The following is a 24,501-nucleotide window of genomic DNA, read 5'->3' as shown; positions in this document are numbered from 1 at the left end:
TTGCAGAAACGAATGGCTATTTTTCAGACTTGGACAAATCCTATTATTCGGAAGGGATCAACAAACTAGAGCAGCGTTGGACGAAGTGTATAAGCCTAAAAGGAGACTGTTGAAAAATAAAAAAGGTTTACCCCAAAAAATTAAGTAGTTTTTATTTTTGCACGGACTTTTCAAACGATCCTCGTATACAATAACAGGCCCCACTGTTGGAAAAACAAATACGAAAATCGTCATGTGAGGATCTTGAAGGGCATTCGTTTAAGGGCAGAGTTATGGTCGTAGAAGAAGTGAATGAAACCTATGAAAGTAGTATTTTTTTTAAACTATTATTTCTTAATTGTTCCATAATTAATTTACAAGGAAAAAAAAAAAATTCTATTTGCCGTTTTCGTAAAATATCTTTTCTATTTTCTATAAATCTCGCAATTTTTCCAAGTTGCTTAGAAAAAGGCGACAGGTGTTGCAATTTTAATAAGTAATTCCACAATGTTTTTTCTATGATTTAATGAACACGTTACTTCTGACATCTTGATTGTTTGATTGGGACCTACGACTAAGTCGCTTGCTTCCGTTGTGTAACTTCCTCAATGGGTTGCAGTAACTTAATTACCGGAAAATGAAAACTACGTATCTCGAAAATCTTAAATACGTGTTACGTTGTTACGATATTAAAAAGAAATATTTATATCTAATTTAAAACTTTTATCCTCACATTTTTTAACCGAATACTGAGCTCTTCCGACGGATGCACATCTAATGAATACCAATAATTAATCTTCAAATAAAAACAAAATGCAACCTAATCGTTATAATAATAAAATAATCCCATTCGTGATCTAAAACCTCAATAATGAGCCATAATCCTAACCATAACAACCTTACTAAGTACATTTTAATACCCTATTGCGAACATTTCACAAACAATTATTTACAGCTTGGGCAAAGCCTGGAATATTTTTTCCTAATAACGGTAATGCGAGAAATGACTGCTAATAAATAAATGATTTCACTAAAAAAACTGGACATTGGATGGATAGAAAAATAAATATAAAAGATAAACGATGTTTTAAAGCGTAACAGATTTATTTAAATTTTATGAATTTATCAGAAATCTGTTAATAGTTTCAGCAAAATTTATGAAAAATTTGAAAAACTTTTAACAGAAACTCTCGTTTACCTAAAACTAATCTTATTGTGGTAATTACCTTAAGGCTAGCTTTAATGGAGCTGGCCATTGAATAGATTTAAATAAACCTCTAACCGCCAATTGTAAACACAATAATAATAAAAATGTTCAATCAACAGATATTTCTGCTATTAATATCCAAAATTAGATTTAAAACGATCAGAATGAAAGTACTAAACCTTTTTGATAAGATTATATAATCACTAACATAATCCACAATCTGGAGGAAACCTTAGAAAAGGTTTCGATCTATTTTTTTTTAAAAAGGATACTACTATCAATAGGATGAAAAAATAATTGCCATTTCAGTCGAGTAAATTTATTTTGCCGAGCTTTCGACCTAGGGGCTAAACTTCAGGGTTTTAAATTTAATTAAATCTTAAATTTGATGACACAGATCATCAACCTCATATACACCTCCGTATCATATCAGCCACTGTTGTGGACACGCTTGTGCTAAAACGTTTCCAAATGGAGAAAGGCAAGGCATTTACAAGACCTACATGAAACTAAATTTAAAACCCTGAAGATGACCTAGTCCCTAGGTCGAAAGCTGGGCAAAATAAATTTACTTGACTGAAATGGCAATTATTTTTTCATCCTATTTAAACTATGAATCAGTCACCAAAAAGAATGTACAACATATACTGTTATCTGTTTCTTAAACAACCCAAAAGCAAACATAATACGCAACATAATCTCATAATACAATAAATTTTGTAACGAAGTTAACCTGGGCATAGAAGAAAGGCCTAGATTGTTCTAGGGGTTGAGCGATCAAAGTCAGTAACAGGCCGCCACTGCATAAACAAAAGGGCGGTATCTACCTGTGGCAGAGAAGAAAGGCCTAGATTGTTCTAGGGGTTAAGCGACCAAAGTCGGTATCAGGCCACCACTGTGTAGACAAAAGGGCCGGTCTTTACCTGAACTAGAAAGAAAAGGGCTAGATTGTTTAAGGAGTTAGCGACCTGTGTAAAAGCCAGCTAAGAGAAAGGCCTCAGTTGGGGTGGTGGCATATGTGTTTTCCCAGCCAGTGATTGACAGGTAGGAGCGAGACAGTGAGTAGGAGGAGGGCGGCCCCAGCTGAGGTGGTGGCAGTATGTTTTCTCCAGCCAATGAACATCAGGAGGGCGTGGAAACTTATGCTCAGAGAGTTGGAGGAGGCAGTCCCAGTTGGAGGGAGGCACGCAGTTAAAAGGAGGCAGACACAGCTGGAGAAGTCTTAACGAGTTTTTAAGGAGTTTTTAATCGAGTTCTAAGAGTTTTACAGTCTTGTAGTCAGTCAGTGAGTTTTGGAGTTAGTCTTGGAGAGTCAGTGTTGAGACATAGTTAGAGAGAGTCAGTGTTGTGGCGTGCTTCAGTGGTAGCTAGTTGGGCAATTAGTCAGTTGATGAGTAGAGGTGTGTTAGTGCAGCTGAGCCTTGTGCAATTCGGGGCAGTGCGGACCAGTGGTCAGTCGTGGAACAGTTTTGTGGCGTTACGTAGTGAGTAAGTAACAGTAAACTGTTGTGACTATTGTAAATGGTGACTGTAATGAATAGCGTTAGTTGCTAATAAATGTTCATGTTAGTTAAAGTTAATGTGCGAATAAATCAGGTTATTACTTACAACTTTAGCGAGTTTTATTATTTAAACAAACCCACATAATATTAAAATAACTAGTGGCAGGCACTAGTTGTGTAAGTAAAGTTTTTGGAAAAACTTTACAATTTAAAAACAAAAAAAGTTGCTACTGAGTATTTCTGATTCTAAAATATAGGCAAGGGCATTTTAAGCGATGAAGCGAATCTGGATTGAGGAATGACTAAGTAAATTCAATTATGAATGAACTGAAATAGTTTAAATAATTTTGGAAGTATGAACTGTTGAGGAGTTGATATTTTTCTAAAGGACAAAACTTGAATAGGGCATCCACAATAAGGCAACAATGATCGAGAATTGGGCGAGCAGTAGTATTCGTCTCGAAACAGAATCTAAAGAAATATACTTCAAACTTTCGATTAAGATAAGTGGTCTTTAGATAGTTAACTTTTTAAAAAAGATAATTAAAAAAGTAATGCATCGCAGTGTTAATAAATATTTGAAGAGAACTCTTGACTACAGGAGAACTAGATTAATATGGATTTCATCTTTCAGAGAACTAGTATTCTCTTTTTCCAAACTTGGTATCACCATCACTAAGATACCCAATTGCAGTAGAATTTAACTAAATAAGCATAACTCCTTAGTTGACGACACTTTACCTTTAGCAGCAAGGACCAATTTAAAATTCCCAAGCACAATAATTACTACAATATAATAAATAAATGCCCCCAAGATACACAGCAACGCTAACCAAACAGGAAATGAAAGCTATAATGTTTGAGGTAACCAAAAGAATCAGTTTATCAAAATGTAACACGGACCTGTAGTGAAGTTTTGGGAAGAAAGCTGCTTATTAAAACGTGAAGCAAGAAACAAGTGGCAAAGAAAGAAAGAAAAATATATGGACCTTTAAGAAGTGGTGATGTATGGAAAAATAAGATCAAACTCAGTGCTGAGGAACCTGGTAACGAGAGCCAGGCAGTGGTGAAAGCTTAGCAGACTAAGCTGGTTTGGGCAAGTAGAAAGAATAGAAATAAAGAGAGAATGTCCCAGACAGCTATGGATGGTCCACCCGAGTGGCATAAGATTAAGGGCAGGCCGAGTATGAGATGGTTAGAGGAAGATAACCGTAGGCTTGGAGGTGGAAGATGAGATGGCTAGTCAGAGCGCAGGACAAGAAGGTAGGAAGGGATATTGTCGAGCAAGGCAAGGTCTAAAGAGCCCGTAGAGCTAAAAAGAAAACAACTTACAAGATTTACTAGCTAGGTAGTGTTCTACAATCCCTCAGAATCTGAACTAGAGTATCATCTTAGAAAGAGTATCAAAGGAGGAGACAGACACTGCATCCTCTTCTTGACCACTTAACTTTTGTCAGCAACTTTGCTTCTAATAACATTCTCACATAATTTAGAATACCTTGGAGCAAAACACTATTTCTGTTGGAATGAATTTTTATTTATTTAGATGGTAGGCCTACATTTTCAACGAATTAGACCTAATAGAGATACATAGAACAGCTACTGTCCTAGACTGTTATAAAGAAGACATTTTACAAACTTAAAAATTGCTTTCTAATAGAACAAAAATTTATTTGAGACTATATAAATAATAAAAAAAATATAATTAATACCATCTCTCATTAAAAGCATCGTAATTGATTTTTTAAAATTCAACTAAATAAAATGATAAGTATATTAATTAATTCTTCAAACTGCTTTTTATATTAAAAGGAAAAAACAAAAATAGTACAATACAGAGGTCATATACATGTACACATTAATAATTATTTTTTATGGCTAATTAGTGTTCATTTTTGATAACGTCAAAAAAGTGGTTCTCTAATTGTATGGTAATAAAAGAGTTTTGTGATATTTCTAACATTAATTTTCAACAGTTATATAATGGTTTTAATAGTTAGTTATCAATAAAGTGTAATGATAACAATAATGTATAAAGTAATTACAAGGATACTTTTCTCCCTTAAAGAGCAATGGAGCAAGGGGAAACAGATCAGTTTATTTCTTCATTGATCTGGAGTTTTGCTGACAAAAAATTCGAATTTTGCGAGACCCCAGGCTAACTCTAGCTTATAATCACTATCACTTAAGGTAGCCAGTAAAAAAAAAAATCGATTAGTTCGTATGTTTCGCTTTGTAGCTCTGAATAGAAGTATAATAGAAGAGATATTAAATGTATTTAGAGACTTTTCTAAAGTGGGTTTGGGTACACGAGTAAGTGGAGGGCGAAATCCGATAATTTAGGTAAAAACTTTGGAATATAGAGCTCGTTGCATGGAGAGATGCATGGGTTACAAAAAAATGATTATATCAAACAAACTTCTCAAGGGATGCGTTGGTTCCCTTGATCTGTGGGTACCATCATCAGAAAATTTGGAGGAGCATTAGGATTGGTCTTGGTTACGCCAGGGAATGATTGTCCCTAATTACTGACTCCCAGCTCTATGTAGGCCTTCCTATATGTCTGTGTAATTATCAGGTACTGAATGGGGCTATGTAGAACCCTCTCAGGGGTATTGTCCTCAAGAATATTTAATTTTTGGCCCAAAACGATCAACGACCAACATGAAAAGCCAAACACAACAAAGAAATCACAGCTGCGCCAACAATGAACATCCAATCAAAATGATCTACACCCAAACATTGCATCAATATTGATTTAACTGTTAAACGTTACGTTTGCAAACTGTTGATAAGATAGAGAATCTCAATGGCTTTGCAATGAAGTGTCACTTCTCTTTTGTTACTTGTGGACAAATCATCGTAGAAGGCAATGGAGAGTGAGTGGATGAGTTAACAAAGGTGGAATTTTTGAACACTTTTCTGCAGTAGCGAGCCAGAAGTTGTTCATACGAAGGAAATTTTGTAAAAAGAGAATTCGAGACAGCTTGAAAGAAATATAGAAGCACTAGGACACAAAATGGCGTTTCTAGCTAGAAGATTTACAAAAAATAAAATCAGTTACTATGTAAGATTACAGTTAGCGTTAAAGGATAAATTCCTTTATTTTATATTCCAAGAAACCCGAAATAAAAAACATAAAAAAATCCAGAAAGCCAAGTAAAAAGATAACGAATTGAAAAAGAAAGAGTCCTAAGATTATTTGTTAAGGATTAACAAAATCAACCTTAATCACTGATTAAAATCACAATTACATAATCCACAAAAGCAAATTGATTGAAAATAGACATAATTTTAATAATATATAAATTTTTGCTGTTTATATAGACATGTATATAATACACTGTCTATACAAGAGAATTAAAAAGATAAATGGAAGTAAAATTAAAACAATACACTTATATAATATAGTTAAACACCAAGACAGCATCTTCTCACTAAACATTTCTCAATATACTCAAAAACCACTTTACTAATATCTATCGATAAGGATTTAAAATTCCAATTTCTTATTAAAATAAGGCTTTGAATTGTCTCACTTTTTGGGGGATTTTCTTAAATGTACCTCCTCAAAGATACGTACGGAACTCCCTATCCTAAGAATTAGCAGTCAGCTCTAAAAGTAAAGCACTATAATACTCAAAGTCGAAGAAATATCAAAATGTTTCAAGGCACTTAATTTAGTGGCCAGCCTTGAAATATAAATCAAGAACAAAACAGCAAAGAAGTACATCAAAAATGCAAGGAATTATAATGAAAACTTAATAATCAGTTTGTTTATCTAAAGCAGATAAAACTGATAACATATAAACGCATTGTCTTTGAACTGTGTTAAATCCTTCTTATACAGCAATTATCAGAAGCTTATTTAATGAATCACTGAGTAAGAATAAGAGCCTATTCTTTAGAGATTTTTTTTTCTTTTAACGTTCAGAATGCCTTTAAAGTTCAGCAATAAAAAATCTTAATAGAAATTAAATTAATTTAAAAAAATGTTATTCAACATACCATACTTAAGGGTGCTCACAATTAAGGATGAAATGATTTCTCAATTTATCGCACTACCCGACACCATTTCAAAAATAATTTATAATTATTAATCTAAACCATATTAATAAAAGGAACAATTTTGATCACTTGCTTATAATTTAATTAGTACGTAACACTGGTCCCACAATGTAATGGCGTCATGATCAATGTCTACATCTACAACAAAATAATAAAATTAATAATAAAAATAATAAAGTTTAGTAATTAAGAAAAAGTAATAAATTTAATGCAAAATAATTTTTAATGGCAGTAAATTCAATCAAATAAAGTAAAATCAAATAAAGATGATAATATTACTCGACTTTGATCCGGTTGCCCATACTGTTTTTTTGCCCAGTTTCACTATGGATGTTCTGTGCTTGAAATTGAATCACGTAAGTTAATTATCTTTTAACATTGATAATAGTAAATTTAAATAATTTAAAACAAAATCAGCTTCAGAATTGGCCAAGTAAATGATTGGTTTCAAACCTACATAAAATTCACAAAGATTAATGACCTATTACTTAAAAATAGAAGTAATTAGCAATTGGGATTACTAGCCATTTCAATATGACGAAAGAAATTATAATTATAAAACTTATGAAATATTAATTAACTTATTAAATTGAGATTTAAAAATAATATAAAATTTGCATTTTCATTAGTGATGCTGTGAGGATTAAATTTACCCCAGAATTATTTCCTTGGATAAAAACCCAGGTAAAACCAGTTAAGGAAAAGCAATATGGCGAAAGTGCACATAAAATTAATGTGTGTATTTAGTTTTAATCACATAAAACATCTTTATGATCGCATAAAATTGTTTAATCAAATTGTAATGGTGTAAATTTCATTACCTATTTTATTATTTCAAATTATTTTAAGTTGTTTGGAGGCCAGATTAACTTGGACTAGATTTATAATGAATTGGTTATTAAGTTAAAATGACTAAATGATTTGCTTATAGTAATGAAACATGCACTTAACGTTTCTCATGCAAAGTATTTAATATAACATGTACCTGTTATAATTTCGAATTTTCTTTGCACACCAAATTCCAAAAAAGGTTCCACCTTCTTCAAACAATAAACTCCATTTTTTTTTTGTAGACACAAAAGAAAATTATTGTATCATTAATGCATTAAGCTTTTTATAGCCATATTTGCTTGTTATTAGCTGGAAAACCTTTTTCATTAATACTGTAAAGCTGTAAACTAACCTAAATAATAGTAACCTTTAAAGATTTTTAAAGAAAATTGTTATAAATTTGGCATTTTTTAAAGAAGTGTTTTCCCCTAGTGCAATTTTAAATATAAACTTGAAATGCCAACAAAAAGAACTCTGATGAAAATGAACAGACTATATAATTTCAAATGGATCGTATTAATGATTAATCTTGGGATTTAGATTTCCACTTACCCTTCGTTTTTTCTAAAAACTTCACAATTTTTTCTGAATGCTATCATCACTTTTTTCTTCACAGCATTTCTCTTCTTTATTACAGTGATTAATTTAATAAAATGTTTGCTGATTGCAGGGTAGTGTTGAGTGCCAGAGAACATGTGACAGTGATTTCATATCTTGGGTAATCTGGACGTAGAAACTTTGGTTCTTCCAGCAGAAGGTAAGAAAACATTGTTTCATATTAAAGTATTATGTTATTTCCAGCAAATATTGATGGATACTGTAATAGAAAAACATGAAAAAGTAAAAAAAATCTCTAGTAAGATAATAATGTCATACTTTAGCCTTTTAGAGAAATCCTAATCATAATTCCAACCAAACACATTACAAAATAAAAGCCAAAATTAAAAAAATAAATCTTATGCTGTTTTACCAAATTATAACCTACCTACCTGCACAAAATGAGAACAAAAACAGCAATGGCAGATAGAACCGGGCGGGAATATGCTCCCCCACTATCGTTTCTAGTTTTCAATTTAATAATTCAATTTAGTAAACAGTAAAAACTGACTTCACCATAAGTTTTGTGAAGAGAGGATGCTAGGGATTATACTATTATAAGTTCTGTTCTGAAAACATTTCAAGACAGTAAAATAAAACATCACATATTCAAGATATGTAATATATATTTCTGTTCAAATTGGAAAATAACATTGCTTGAATGTAAGGAGTATAGTTTTAGTTTACGAATATATAGGCTTTGTGACCGTAAATTATTAAACTAAGGAATCAAGATTGGCGAGGAATCAGTCAAATAAAAACAACTCGTCTTTTTGCCAACGTTTCGACAAATATATTGTCTTCTTCAGGGCCTGGATATTACAAATACAAACAATTTAGAGACTGGGTAACATAAAAAATCAGTAAAAACAGTAATACAAAAATAAACAGTAAAATACAATAAATTCTATATAATTATTGAAAACTTACGTGGCTGTGTGGGGGTTGGTTGAGTTACAGAAACTAAGAGCCAGAACTGGAGAACAGGTGTATATATATATATATACAGATATAGAGGGACTTACACGGGAATTTTGTAATTACCAAAATCATATCCCAATTTTGATAAAATTTAGCAGGAAACAGAGGTTTAAAGCTTAAATGCAGTGTCATCCAACTCTTACAACCACTAAGGAAAAGTATTGTAATCGTTTCTAATTATCGATGCGTGATCTGATTTAGATAAAAAAGAAGTGTCATTCGGTTCGATATTAATTATGGGTGTCACTTCGCAGTAGTTATTACTTTAGGAGCGATTAGCTTCGATTCACACTCTGGCCTTTTCCAGGATACTTGCTCAGGAAACAGGAGAAAATTGTTACAGATACTCAAGTTATTCCACATTAGGATCGCTTTGATTTGTGCTAGAAAGAGACTTCTCTTCACATCTCTACTACTTATCATTACAGCGGCACGGGTACATTATTCATTTTGTTTTGGATCCGTATGCAGATCAAATTTCCTGAATCTATTACCAGTTAAGAGTTCATTCTCCAATTCACAATGGACTCGCAAACGTTGCCTCATAATTTTCTGCTTACTCCCTGAGCCTGTTCTAGATAAGAGAACAGGATTTTCTTTAGTGATTACCTTCATAATCTCTGTTTACTTCTCTCTAGAACATTTTACCATTCATTGTTACTATTCATCTACAACTTTAAATTGAAAGCTTCTCGTTCAATGACCTCGTTTACTGGTGCCAACTTGAGTGCCACCTAAATCGATCAGCCAGCTAGTTATTCTATACAGATGCGTAACAATTTTATACATAAATTGTGAATATTTTGACAGGAGTTGGGTTTTATCTATTTTAATGATTTCCCGGGCAATGGAACTTGGGTTTACCTCTGGGTTATGCAGTGTAGTGTACGGCTTAGACGCAGAATAATGTGAATGTCAGAACATAACGAAAGAAAAGCGTTTACATCGGATTTTTCTACGTCTCTGTTTTTTTTTTTTTTTGCTTTTAATAATAATCATTATAGTATGACGCTTAATTAATCTACGAACAAAAAGCAAAGCAAGCAGGACTTTGAAGCTTAATGTGATGCTAGCTGGAAACACTAGGGCTCGCCATGTTGTTATTTCGCGGTGTCCTTGTGGTGCCTGCTGGCTCGGCTCTCCAATACACACCAGATTATAAACGAACATTGGCGGAGATAGGGTGTGGACCGAGAGAGTGGTTACCAACCAAACTAATCGTGTGCGCTAACCAAAAGGTCGGCCGCTATAACAGTCCCTGCATGGTCTAATTAACTCTACATTAACACACGTGCATTATATTAAATTTATAAAATTTTTGTTTAAGTGAGTCGCTCTTTATTAAAATAAATTAATTTTAATACCATTATTGTGAAATTAAATCATTTTAATATTAGGTAATTGGAAAACCGGAAGTACTGAACAGTATCATAAGGTTTAATCAATGGGATCAGTTAGGGACCCAAATTCGGTGCGATTTACTCTCACAACCTAATTTTAAGTGCTATTTTGAGGAAATCTTAAAATATAGAAAAATCCAATCAGGGAAACGTTACCGAACTCGACTTATTGTCCAATAAGGTAATCGGTATGAAATAGACTTTCTCTTACAATTGTAAGTGACCAATTTTCTTTGTTTAGTGATCCTAAAAGTATAAGCACAAAAAAGCGCCACAAAGGAAAACACAGATTTTAAAGCATAAACGCTGTGATTGGCCATGGATGCCTTCCAGTAAAATTCCTTTAATAGAATATGACGGAAATTAGAATGAAAAACAGAGAAATAATGAGCGAGAGAGAAAGAGAATCTATCGTAAGGTCAAATTTAATGAGAACACTAATTAAAATGCTCTCCTATATTTTCTAATTACCATTACTGAGCTAAATTGGATTTATTGTTTGTACTGGAATGATTAATGTAATGCGATATGTGGTAGTTGCGATGAAAAATTAATAATCAAGAACTCAGACGTTGTGGCGTTGGTTGACCTATATTTGCTCGAAGATTCAAAGTATGGAGGCTGCCTCGCAGTCTCAGTGAAATGCAATATTTAGTTCAAGGTTAATAATAATCAAGGTTATAAAATTTAATACATTACATTAATACACAATGAACTTTCTGGACGAACTAATTACTGGAGACTTCTTCAAATGAGTTTTGTGAGTCTTACACTTAGGCCAAATTAAAAAGTGCAGAATCAAAAAGAAAGAAAAAGAAGAGAACATATAATAAATTCTGTCTAAAATAACGTGCTTAGGCAGAAATCAGATTACTCTGGTCGCAGGCCTATTCACCGAGGCATGGTAGGTTCTGAAAGCAACCTGTACATGGTAGGGCTTATTATTTCGGAACAGTTGTGCAGACTGTGTCAGGAAGATGAGCTTACTTGCTGTTCGATTGCGTTGCGATCTTTTGGTTCTTAGAGACCGAAAGAGATTGTAGCGCAAATAGAACTAGTAGGGAAAGCCCCCAACTTCTTTAGTAGGAGAGGTTTGTCTACTAGATCCTAATGGGAGGGCCTACAATAAGCCTCTTGTGGCGGCTGCAGTGGCGTGGGCATAGATTCCGTTCCTCTATCTTTCATCTTAATCTTATTTCCCTGTAAATTAGCTTACGCAGTTGCATATGCGAAGATTAATTCTGGATCTTTTACCAGAGAAGCACTGTACGCCATTCTTCCTCTCGGATTTCGAACCTATTGAACTCTGAATGGAATTATTGGCTTTTTCATTTGATAAATTTTGTCTCAATTCGGGCAGCATTGCTACCCTCTACCATCATCTAACTCTGATCTCTCTCTTTTCAAGTATCACCTAGGTAGTGTGGTGGAGGAAGACTGGTACAACAGGCGGCCATCAAAGCTCTGCCAGGGCGCAGTCTGGCCTATCTGTTGATTTCGTGGGTCTTTAGCAGTGCTCCTACTGCCTGGAAATCACCAAGCGTGTAGTATCTCCTGAGAGATTGGATCTGGAGGGAGAACTGTATAGGAACTGGGTGATGTGTCCTGGGGGTCAAACACAGCAAGGCTATGATGCTGTGCAAACGAAGAGCCAAAGAGACTCTGTGCTTAGCCAGAAATCAGATTACACTGATCACAGGCCTATTCACAGGGAGCATCTGTTCAAGGTGGGGTTTGTTAGCTCGGAACCAGTGTGCTGATTGTGTCAGTAGTTCTTTCTCAAGCAGGAGTCCACGGAATTCTGACCATCTCTCCTAACAAACTGATCCTAACTGTATTTTGACGCAATCTGAATTTAAAATTCTGTTGTATCTTTGTAATACATATTTTGAAATGAAATAATTTATTGATTTAAATAAATTTTCTGCTCGAAGGCGCACATTTGAGAAGATTTGTAGCTGTAAGCTAGATTGAAAAGATTTTTCTCGTCTGCGTTCCTATTTATACAGACAGCCCTTGGCGTGAGACGGCGGATAATATTGGATTAGGGCAAGGGAGGAAATAGAGCGTTCCCTCGCCCTGTATCTCGCCTTCCATTCTTTTATTAATACACAGCAGTAAGAGTAATTTCCAACTGTAAGAGAAATTTAGTGTGCTTCTCCTCTGCTTAATACATTCCCTAAGAATATGCGATGAAGAGAAATTCTTCGATTATAATCGCACATAAATTGTATTCAAACGATTTTGTCATAATCATAGACAAAAATTTTCAGATATAAATGTTCTCTCTTTAGAAGAGGCAGACATCTTGGTGCCCTATCTCAAGAAAAACAAGTTACAAGTTTGTGAAAAATAAATTAAGCACGGCTCGCGGTTAAAATGCTTTGGCATTAGAGCCAGAAAAGTAGGCGGTTAATATTCCTCTAGTGTTCTAAACAAATGACGGGCGTAGGAAGTTGTAGACGCCCGGATGTGTTTAGTACAAACTGTATAGACTAACATGGCCAAACTATGGCTAATATGGCTAACTATGGGCAAACATTAATAAAATGATTCAGTTTAACTGTATTCTTTTTGGTTCATAACGGTTACTGCCTTTTCGGTTTTGTTTATCTTATGGTTATAGAAGATTGGTGTAATTTGGGTAGATTTCCGATTTTGAGCTGTTAACGACAATATCCGTTTCAAAGTCCTTCCAGTAGATATAGATAGTTAAAATAATGTACCCAATTACAAGGGTTTTCTGTGCTTAACTATTAATTATACAGGTCATTCAATTAGAATTAGAGACGACAATACTTACAGCAAAATTTAAAATTAAATATAAAACTGAATTACAATGTATCAGTCGCCATCTTTATACCATACTCATTTAGTTTTGTCGCTGGACTTTTAGATGGATCGCTACCCTAATTCTATCATAACACATTATTAAATTTTATATATTGCTTCTTCACTTCTAGCCCACTTATAATATACTTTTTTAAAAAAAATCTTTTATTGGAATTCACAACTGCAACAACGGTTGCAACCAGTAAATGTGATATAATATTACAATAACATGAATATGGACAGCTGAAGGCACCCATTGGCGACACTCCATTAACATGCTCTTACTATGCTGCTCTTATGATGAGAGTAGATCGCGGAGCCATCTTCTCTTCAGTCTCCTTAGAGCAATGGTTCCCAACCTTTTTATAACCAGGGACCATTTTAATATTTTTGTTGTTAGTAGGGACCACAAGGTTCAATATCACAGTAAACTACCTTTAGATTTTAAAAATAAACTTCAATTAACATTGTGATCATGTTTTCAGTTATATTAATGTGCTTTTTGAGCTTGCATTTTCTTAACAAGATGGGGTAATCCTGGGATTGATGAGATTGCTCAAAGCTACACGCATTTATTTGCTTTTTTGGTCGACTCCTGGACTTGTTTTTAGGCGTTCTAAACTCGCTCGACGTTCCCCTCACCGCGGTCGCATGTCAAATAAATATGTTATTATTTTAAAAATGTTAAGTGTTTCGCGGACGATATTTTAGTTCTTGCGGACCAATGGTTGGGAATCACTGCCTTAGAGGATTACCTGGTAATGTGGAAGAAGATTGGTGTTCTACTAGAGGGTTAGGTTGAGCTGCGTTAGAGGAATGAAATTTTAAGAAACGAGTGTTAGCAAGATCTGTAAAGGGATTTTGGAGATCATTATGGATGGTGAGATTAGATACACAGAATGGAACATTAGCTTAGTTTCCGAAATATTTTTGATTGTAACGTCTAGAAGCGTAGAGAGTTGGAACGTTTAGTCGATCCCCATATACTTTTATTTAAGAAATTATAGCACACTAAATCTGTCTTACAAAGTACAAATGGCATGGCTAACGCCGTCTGCAAGAGTTTAGTAACAAACTTAAAACGAAAATACTTGATATATTACAATATATAAAAGAAAATATGAAAATAAACTGTATTGCTACATGGTGCAAATAACATAAAACACAGGGCGGAAAGCATAACCTTGTAACTTCTGAGCTGCACTGCCAATAAAAATCTAATTAAAAAGTAATATTTTAAAGATCAATGATTAATAATTAAATTCTTTAATTAAGCTGTACCTGAGTACATCCCTGCCTGCCTGGCAAAATTAATTAAATTTCTGCAAATATCCTGATTACCCAAAGCATCTATACGTATAACATACTGTGCAGATAAGAGCCGAGAACGCACCGGGATATCTCAGTCGAAATTCAGATAGGATGGGGCACTCACAGAGTAGCAAGTCTTCTCTACTATTTAAATTGCACAATGCACATTTCTCTTTATGACTTAGCTTTGTCAATCCTTGGTAGATAATTTAAATGCAGCAATTCGCCTCTTAGTCTAAACAACCACCTCAGATTTGGCTGCCCCAATGTAGCCCAGTTACATGTCTATAAATAGTGCTATAATTCGCACTGCTACGATGAGTTGAAGTGGCTTTTTCCTGTCTATCGCCGCCAGTATTTTTTCGCTTCTTTCCTTTTTCAAGTCATCCAGTCTCAAAGGCCTTCCTATATTTTTCAACTCCTTAAGTTTAAATCCTCCATCCATTCCCGTAACACTAGATCTCGCTCATCCGATCTCTATATTCCTTCTCACCGTACCTCATCCTTTGACAAGTCCTTCCTAATACGTGCTACCTCTCTCTGGAACTCCTTGCCTTTATCTGTCCGCCATGCTCCTATCCTATCCATCTTTAAATCCCTTCTATTCAGTTATCTCCTTTCTATTCAGCTTCCTCCGAAATTCTAATTGTTTTAATTTATCTCCTTAATTTCTGCTGTTATTTTTATTTTCACTTTTTGTAAATACTTATTTATTTATTTTCTGTTTAATCACAGGCCAAACTATTAAGGCCTCTATTTGTTCCTGTATTTATTCTTAGGGGACAATTGTCCCAGAATAATAAATTTCTTTTCTATTCTATAACTGGATTCTAACACGGCGGAGATCCCATAAAAGCTTGCTGGCCCTTAGATTTTTCTTTTTCTAGTGGCTTCTTACGAGAATACACTGTCCATAGGCCGGCAGGGCTCCGAATTGAAGTTAAATGATTTGTCCATTTTCTCTATCAGATTCGGCAGCTAAATTTCTGGCTCAATTGACAGAACCTTTTTGCACGTATATACTTTACTCCATCTAATTTTCTTTCAGCTTTTCCAAAACATAATTTTCTGGCCTTTCCTCAAATTCTGACAAAACTCTAGCCCTAACATCTGTCACATTTAATGGAATTCTTCCAGTTTCCAGTAAAGTCTGAGAGTACATTTAGACCAATCAAAGAAGCTGTTAAAAAAGTAACCTTACCTGCCCCCTATCTACAGTAAATAAATACTGGAAAGCCCAGAATTTCGAGCCATAGTGCAGTTTATATGAGGGATCACATCAGTTTTAGCCTGACTTCCTAACTTTTGCAATTACTTTTACCGAAAATATTTATGATTTTTAGCAATCTGAAGGGGGTAGCCTTATTCAAGAAATACTATGCTACGAATTTAAATTTGAAATTTGAGATGAAAGGGACTCTTATATTGCTTATAAAGTTTTAAAGGTTTATCTTGCCAATAGAGATTTTTAATATTTTAAAATCGGATAGTTGCACTGAATGCACTTGCTAGTTTTATCGCCTCTCTCTAATGGTAATCATCCAGTGACACAATAAATTTTTCTCTAATCTTTTTATTTTTATTGTCCAGAATTTTATCATTTATCAAATACGATGAGTTGCAAATTATGAATTAATTTTACATCATTCAAGATAGTTTCACATTTATTACTTAACATTACTGAAAGGTCAATCATTGCGGCTATCTGTTTAGATTTAAAAATTTATTGATCTCAATAAAAGAAGATTTCATTCCAAAATTATGAACTGAATACAAGCTTTCAAAGATTACGAGGGTCGTTTGAAAAGTCCGTGCAAAGTCAGAGAGATAGCACTACTGGCGCGTATCGAGGTTATGTTTAGTTAGTAGCATCTCTTGGAAGAACACACACCAAGTTTCAGCCAGATCGGTCTATTTCTTTCTGTTTGGCATTCGTTTGAATCGAGGAAGTCGAGTGATTTTCAAAAAATGGACGAAAAAGAATTTCGTGTGTTGATTAAACACTACTTTATGAAAGGCAAAACGCCTCAGGAGACTAAAGAGAAGCTTGATAAACATTATGGTGACTCTGCACCTTCGATTAGAACAGTTTATAAGTGGTTTCAAAATTTTCGGAGTGGCCGTATGGGCAAAAAGTGACGCTGAACGATCTGGACGCCCTGTTGAGGTTACTACTCCAGAAATCATTGATAAAATCCATAATATGGTGATGGATGACAGAAGAGTGAAGGTGCGTGAGATTGCTAGTGCTGTGGGCATCTCGAATGAACGGGTACATAATATTTTGCATCAACATTTGGACATGACAAAGCTATCCGCAAGATGGGTGCCGCGATTGCTCACGCTTGACCAAAAACGAAATCGTGTGAAGTGTTGCAAGGACTGTTTGCAGCTGTTCTAGTAGAATCCGCAGGACTTTAAGCGTCGTTTCGTCACTGTGGATGAAACATGGATACATCACTACACTCCTGAGACCAAAGAACAATCTAAACAATGGGTTACCAAGGGGGGAATCTGCGTCAAAAAAAGGCGAAGACCGTTCCTTCGGCCGGAAAGATTATGGCGACTGTCTTTGGGATTCGCAAGGAATAATCCTCATCGACTATCTGGAAAATGGTAAAACTATTACAGGTGCATATTATTCATCGTTATTGGACCGTTTGAAAACCGAGCTGCAAGAAAAACGCTCACGATTGGCCCACAAAAAAGTCCTTTTCCATCACGACAACGCACCAGCTCACACCTCAGCAGTTGTGGTCGTAAAATTAATGGAAATAGGGTTCCAACTCGTTTCACATCCCCCCCTATTCGCCAGACTTGGCTCCCTCGGACTACTATTTGTTCTCCAATATGAAGAAATGGCTGGCGGGAAAAAGATTTTATTCAAACGAGGAGGTGATTGCAGAAACGAATGGCTATTGTTCAGACTTGGACAAATCCTATTATTCGGAAGGGATCAACAAACTAGAGCAGCGTTGGACGAAGTGTATAAGCCTAAAAGGAGACTATGTTGAAAAATAAAAAAGGTTTACCCAAAAAAATTAAGTAGTTTTTATTTTTGCACGGACTTTTCAAACGACCCTCGTATTTGCATAAATACAGTTTACGTAATCGGAAGTGCACATTTTCTGAAATCTCAAAAAGTCCATCCACCAAAGCTTTGCATTGTTTTGAAATCACTGTACTGAATGAACGTTAAATTATTTGTTTATTAGGTTACGAACAACGCAATATTTAGATATCAACGGAAGCGGTTAGATAATTGATTCAATAATACGTATTTGGGTTTTTAGAAGATAATAAACATGTCTTTTTATTTAATAAATATTATAGCAGAATGAAAATTTACATTTTATTTTCCGAACATCACATTGTAATTTGATAAAATATTTTCCTTATTTTGTTGTTGAAATGGTTGGAGCAATGGCATGGGGAAAAAAATATTGGATGCATTTCTGCCGATTTAATAATTGGGTTATTTTGGCGAAATGATTAGTTTGTGTTGGATTTTAGATTAAAGGTTAATGTGATAAACTTTTAACCAATCTCTATGTTTGTACAGTTCGGGAATGTATTGCGATTGGATAGATTTTTGGATTTTGTATCCGGAAGTATTCGTTTTGAGACCCTTTTTAGGGGTCCACGGCCATTTCCTACCTGTCAAAAGGGTCCCTGGAATAACTAAAGGGGATAAAGAACCCCAGTTCGAAGCAAACATTAAAAAAAGTAAAATAAAATTCCAATAAGAAATTAAGAAAAGTCTATTTTTTTCAGGCGGGGCTTAACGTCCAAATACTAGGCGGACGGGGGGGCGCGGAAGCTCAAACTTTAAACCATTTTTTTTTTCTAACAAATAAAAAGTAGCCTTACGCGGGATTCGAACTTGTGATCTCCCACTTACAAAGCCAACGCTCTTGACGACCACTAGACCAACACTCGCTCCCTAAAAATTCCAAAAAAAAAAAAGAGTAAAAATGTTGACAATAAATGTCAGCTGGAAAAGAAAGACCTCGCTGCGATAACTTCTTAGACAAGTCGAGTCTTTATCAAGAAGCAGCCAGCCGTATTCTCCTCTTCTCTTATCCTCTTTGCAAAGTTTCCCTCGCTGTTTTCTTTTGGTCTACATTTATTTCTGTTCTACGTTTTCCCCTTTCTGTCTAACAGCTCAGAGAGTATTATATCTATTTCAAATTGTATTAAATGTCAAAAGTATTGGAGAGTTTATTTATTATATAATACACTTTTATACAAAATATTTCTTTCAGTTGATAATGAATTTTGTAACCTTTTCAACTTTTCTTTTATTCAACTTTTGTTTAAGTTAAAATTTTCCATTTTGAGTTCCACCGGAAGTATCTGCTTATAGGTTCCCCTAAGTCCAAAAAAGTGATTTTTACAAAAAATTGAGACCAGTCTGTCATCCTTTTTTTTTGCCCGACCTTTCTAGGTGGCTCCATTCCTGCCTGCCCAGTTCCGTTTTAAATGCAGTGCAGCCGCTTCTAAAGATCTTGAATTGGGTCCTCTTTCTGATAACATTGTCCAGGAATAATTTTTATTTTTATTTTCAGGATGCTTCTTCGAAGTAACTTCTAACTTACTAAAAGCCCAGCCTTGAAAGTTAGCCATTTATAACAATCGTACGTAAGTGAGGGAATAATCCATTTCTAGAGCAGCTTGTTCCATAAGAAAGGACATGAACATCTTACTTGAGAAGAAACGAAGCCTCTTCTTCTCTCTTCTTGTGCCTCTTTTAGTTTCAGGACAATTTCCCTCAATTTATGTTTGCTCTTTCTAATTAGTCGTAAGGGCTGTATTCTCCTCAATCATATACTTTATTCAGCCCTTAATTCTTCAGTACAGTACTTACATAATTGTGATGCCATCAGCAAACACATTCTTGCCATTATTACTAAAGACGTCACTGTTACAGATCCCAGATCTCTTTAGGGCAGAGTTGAACAAGTTTAAACTTGCATTCATTGCCAAACCTAACTAGTAACATTAAAATAATTACTTCTAACGGCTGATTAACATCGGAACTACTGATTACTTTAAGGGCGCCACGGTAGCCGAGAGGTTATAGGCTAGACCCGCAATGCTAAGATGTATTGCTGGTTTAGTGGGTTCCATTCCCCTTGTCTAGGCCTTGGATTTTATTTAATGGTTATATGAGAACTTTGTAGTAAAGCATGTTTGCTAGTCGCCTCCATCCACGACACCTAATTTGGTAGTTGGACGTTAAGCCCCCTCAAAAAATAAGCATTACTTACTTTTTTTAGTTTTTAAATTGAATTGTATGTTTCGATATCAGTATGAAATGAGTTTCTTACATAAGCTACATCTCTCTAGGGCTATTTGGACAACCGTTACTCATTACAACTGTTAAACTATTTTCAAGTTATTAACTGGAAACTGCTATCGATCTACCTCGTTAAATGTTTCATTATCCTCGATAGTAAATGCACGCAAATATGATGACGTCAAAGAACAAAGCCTACATTCAACAATATATACATTAAAGACCATAATTATTGCCTTAATATAGTGATATTCGCAGAAGGCTAATAATTTTAACGATAACTACCTAATTGTATATTAGATGAAGTATATATTAATTAACAGGCAGTTATTGAGTTATTTATAGCGTGTAGTTACTTAAATGTTACTCGCCTCTCTCCTGATAGAGAAAGGGAGATAACAAAATATTTCAAAATAATCAGAGTACCATCGTTGCAACAGAGATTTAGCCGAAATTCAGTCATTTCCACTGCTTTTCTTCACGATTAAATGCTTCTAACGTTTTCATATACAATGCAGTTGATCAATCAAGTGTACAATGTTACGACTAAATGTGTCTGTCTGTCTATCATGATAAACTAGAGATTGCCTAAGGGGTACGCTAAACCAAAATTAATTTGTAATACATCAATCAAACTACCTCTGCGGCCATCCAAATATTGTTGTGTCTCAAGTTTACCCTTCTACGGATCTTATGAGTATTTGGAGAATTAAGGGAGATCAGTGTAAAGTGTTGTTTGTGTTGTCAGGCTGGGATATCTGAAGCAGTAGCTAATCTATTAGCAACGAAATATTAAATAAAGAATATTATGTATTGTAACGGAGGATATGACTATTATTTTATAGAAAAGATGGGAATTTTATCTTTTATAGAAGAAGAGAAAAAAATTGTCAAAGTTGGGTGTTTCAGGCGGGGCTTAACGTCCAACTACCACAATTAGGTGTCGTGGACGGTGGCGACTAGCAAACATACTTTACTGTAAATTTCTTTTATTAACCATTAAATAAAATCCAAGGCCTAAGACCGGGAATCGAACCCAGAACCACAATGCATATTAGCTTTGCAGGTCTCGCCTCTAACCGCTCGGCTACCGTGGCGCCTTTTACAGTAAAGTATGTTAGGCGGTTATAGATGCTAGACCCGCAAAGCTTAGATGTATTGTTGGTTTAGTGCAGCGTTTCCCAACCTGTAGTACGCGTACTTAAAATTTAAAATTTTAAAATCATAAGGCGTTTTACTAATAAAATTCTAAAGTCTAGAGATATCGTTAAATTTCAAATTGTTCAGCTGATAAAATAAAAAGAAAATTCAGGACTCAGGGTTTATTACGACAGTTATTTCCGGTGAAGTTCCGACTAAATTGGACTTAATCGTAATCTTTTCTTACTACAGTAAGAGAATGTAATAGAGAAATAAGTAGCTTACTTTTCCAAGAGTTTAGGAACATTTCTTTCTCAGAGTTTGCCAAATGTTTGTTAATCAGTTGAATTAACTCTTTGAGGCAGACGATTTTAAAGAAAATAAAAGCCCTAGTTGCACAGAATTTCTTTTATTATAAAAAATGTAAATGAACATTCATTTCCGTTATTTTACATATGTAATCATCCCTCTCAAACAATCATCACTCTCGAAATAAGAAAAAAAGAAAAGAAAAAATTAATACCATTTCAATAGTCCTTTTTTAGTGTGGGACACTGGTATTGTATAATACCACTATGCAACTAATGCATTATATGATGTTCATTCAAACACAACTTTTTACCAAAACAAAGCGGAACTTTGCAGAAAGTACAGCACTGTCCTTCAGCGCACTGTTCCTTGAAATGTTTAAGTTCCATGTTTTGACCCAATTTTGTATAAACAGCTGCATCCAAATAATAGAACAGTATGCGATGCCACCATTTTTTTACTACGTCGGTCAAGTTTATAATTGATATACAATTTGTTTTTCACTTATTTACGCATTTACCATTGGTGTGTAGCACTGACAACTGAATGATAAACTTTAAATAACATATTAAGCTGTATGAATGAATAACTTCAACTTTTCGAGGTGGGTTAAAATACTCGTATATCCCACCATGCAGCAAAAGCTAAACAAAAGGTGGGACAGTTTTTGACCCACCCAGCCCCAAAGAGTTAAATGGGTTCCGTCATGGTGGAAATAGAAAATTAAACATGACGTCATTGTAATGAGGTCACAACAATGGTGAAACAAGATAAACCAACTACTAGTTACTTACACAGAAACTAGATTCATTCAAATATGCTTCTTTGCTTCTGAAAACATAAGCATACGTGCATATTTGGGTCGTTGAAACTCTAGAAGTAAAACACGGCGCAATTCTGTACAGAATTAATTATTTTGTAAAGGCTACTTTGCGCCATCTACCAGACAGCAGTTGAATACATTTCAAGGATAAATCTTCCTTTCCAAGCTGCTTTTCTCATCAAAAATTAAATTTTTTAATCTTCGCTTTTTATTTCAGTTCTGTTTGCACATCTCCAAACTTGGAGATGTTTACTTTAAAGTTGTTTGCTTTTTTTTATTTACTTGTTTAAAAAAATAATATATTTTTTTTACTAACATTTTAATACTGTGCCAGTAATTGGGTACATTGTTTAAATCTTGGAATTAATAACATTTTAACAATTTTGTGGGATGAATTTTATTTCAAAAATTTAAAGCGAAGGGCGACACGTGTAAAGTAAAAAAGTAAAGTAAGGCCTATTTTTTCAGGCAGGCTTTAGGTCCAACTACCACAATTAGGTGTCGTGGACGGAGGCGACTAGCAAGCATACTTTACTATGAAGTTCTCATATTAAACATTAAATAAAATCCAAGGCCTACATCGGGAATCGAACCCACTAAACTAAACCAACAATACATCTTAGCATTGCGGGTCTAGCCTATAACCGCCAAACATACTTTACTATGAAGTTCTCATATTAAACATTAAATAAAATCCAAGGCCTACATCGGGAATCGAACCCACTAAACTAAACCAACAATACATCTTAGCATTGCGGGTCTAGCCTATAACCGCCTAACATACTTTACTATGAAGTTCTCATATTAAACATTAAATATAATCCAAGGCCTACATCGGGAATCGAACCCACTAAACTAAACCAACAATACATCTTAGCATTGCGGGTCTAGCCTATTTATCTATTTTTATCTAAAAATTTATCTATTTAAATTTATCTAAATTTATCATTAAAACTGTCCGGTAGGACAGTTGTATAAGGGTTGTTCGTCAAAAACTGCACGAAAAAGCGTAACGTTGAAAAACACCCAACTTTGACCATTTTTTTTTCTTTTTTATTAATCATAAATAAAAACCCAGAACCCAGTACCAAAATACACCTTAGCTTTGCGAGTCTAGCCTCCATAACCGCTCGGCTAAATGTGGCGCCTACACCTGTATTTATATTAATTACTGAAGTAGAAGGGAAGAGCGATCTAGCGAGGACCTCTAATGTCTTCTTGTAGCTACCATTCTCAAGTTTACACGGCTTTTAGAACCCTAAACTGGTATGGGAATTCTGGTTAGAATCCCGCTACGTGTAACTACTTAGTAAAGTACGTGATTCCGCTTTCGTCTGCGACACCTAATTAGTAATCGGGCTTTTTAAGGCCCCGCCTGAAAAAAACTAGGAGATTATTTATACTTTTTTTTCAAACGACACTTTAAACCAATCTCATGACTGCCATTAAACGAATTTTCCCTGAAATCAATTCCAAATAAAAGCTGCGGCAAAATAAAAGAGCAAAAAATAAAAAATATAAATAAACCCAAAGCAACAGTTATCAATTAGAATTGATAAAGATGATCCCTTAGAATTGCCAATCGGAAAGAAGTGAACAAACACCCTGAAGCCCTATTGGGGAGACGGGATGTTTTCCGGCCGCCCACTCAGTGCTGTAAACGCTTTCCATTACCAAACTAACGCTTCATACTTTCATCAATACACGTAACAGAAAGGAAACGCATCAATTATTGGAGAGGAAATTATTTAAAAAAAAGAAATAGGAAAGATCAATTAACTGATTGAATCCCTTATATTGATCGCATGTTCAAACATTTATTTAATTTCCACATCCGCTTTTTAAAGACTCGGCGAATGAACTGGGTTTATGATTAAAAATATTGTTTTGCAGCGAGGAAATTTGATAAACAAGAAAGTTCACTGGATAAGTTTAACCTTTTGACATTAACCAAGTTGAAATTATGGTGAATGAAATTGTTTAATGTTTAACTATCCCGTACTGGTCCAGCCCTGATTAGGTTTTTCAAGCAATTATGCGCTCTGTCCAGAATCATATTACAAATAACCCTAAACAAATAAAATCCGTTTTTACTGTATGTAAAGTTAAGTAATGCCAATGTTTTCAGGCAGACTTTACGTCCAACTATCAATTAGGTGTCGAGAACAGAGGCATCTAGTAACCATACTTTACTGTAAAGTTCTCATATTAACCATTAAATA

The 24,501-nt window shown here is 34.6% G+C and overlaps 1 protein-coding gene and 1 long non-coding RNA gene across 2 annotated transcripts in view; both read right to left on the bottom strand.

Moving 5' to 3' along the window:
- LOC141455913 (uncharacterized) overlaps positions 1 to 16,494 on the bottom strand; it is a 49,478-nt gene extending 32,984 nt beyond the window's left edge. The window contains exons 1-4 of the long non-coding RNA XR_012459534.1: positions 8,140 to 16,494; positions 7,742 to 7,896; positions 7,036 to 7,209; positions 6,697 to 6,894 (exon numbers count right to left, since the gene is read on the bottom strand). This is a non-coding gene — a long non-coding RNA (uncharacterized lncRNA). The remainder of the gene's footprint in view (positions 1 to 6,696; positions 6,895 to 7,035; positions 7,210 to 7,741; positions 7,897 to 8,139) is intronic.
- Positions 1 to 24,501, bottom strand: part of LOC141455911 (ribosomal protein S6 kinase alpha-5-like) — a 423,200-nt gene that overhangs the window by 333,988 nt on the left and 64,711 nt on the right. The window lies entirely within an intron of this gene.

Source organism: Rhodnius prolixus, unplaced genomic scaffold (assembly GCF_049639745.1).
Source record: "Rhodnius prolixus isolate KJV_2025 unplaced genomic scaffold, Rpr scaffold_4, whole genome shotgun sequence".
Lineage (NCBI taxonomy): Eukaryota > Metazoa > Arthropoda > Insecta > Hemiptera > Reduviidae > Rhodnius > Rhodnius prolixus.
The sequence above is the reverse complement of the archived record's forward strand: the minus strand, read 5'-3'. Positions and strand labels throughout refer to the sequence as shown.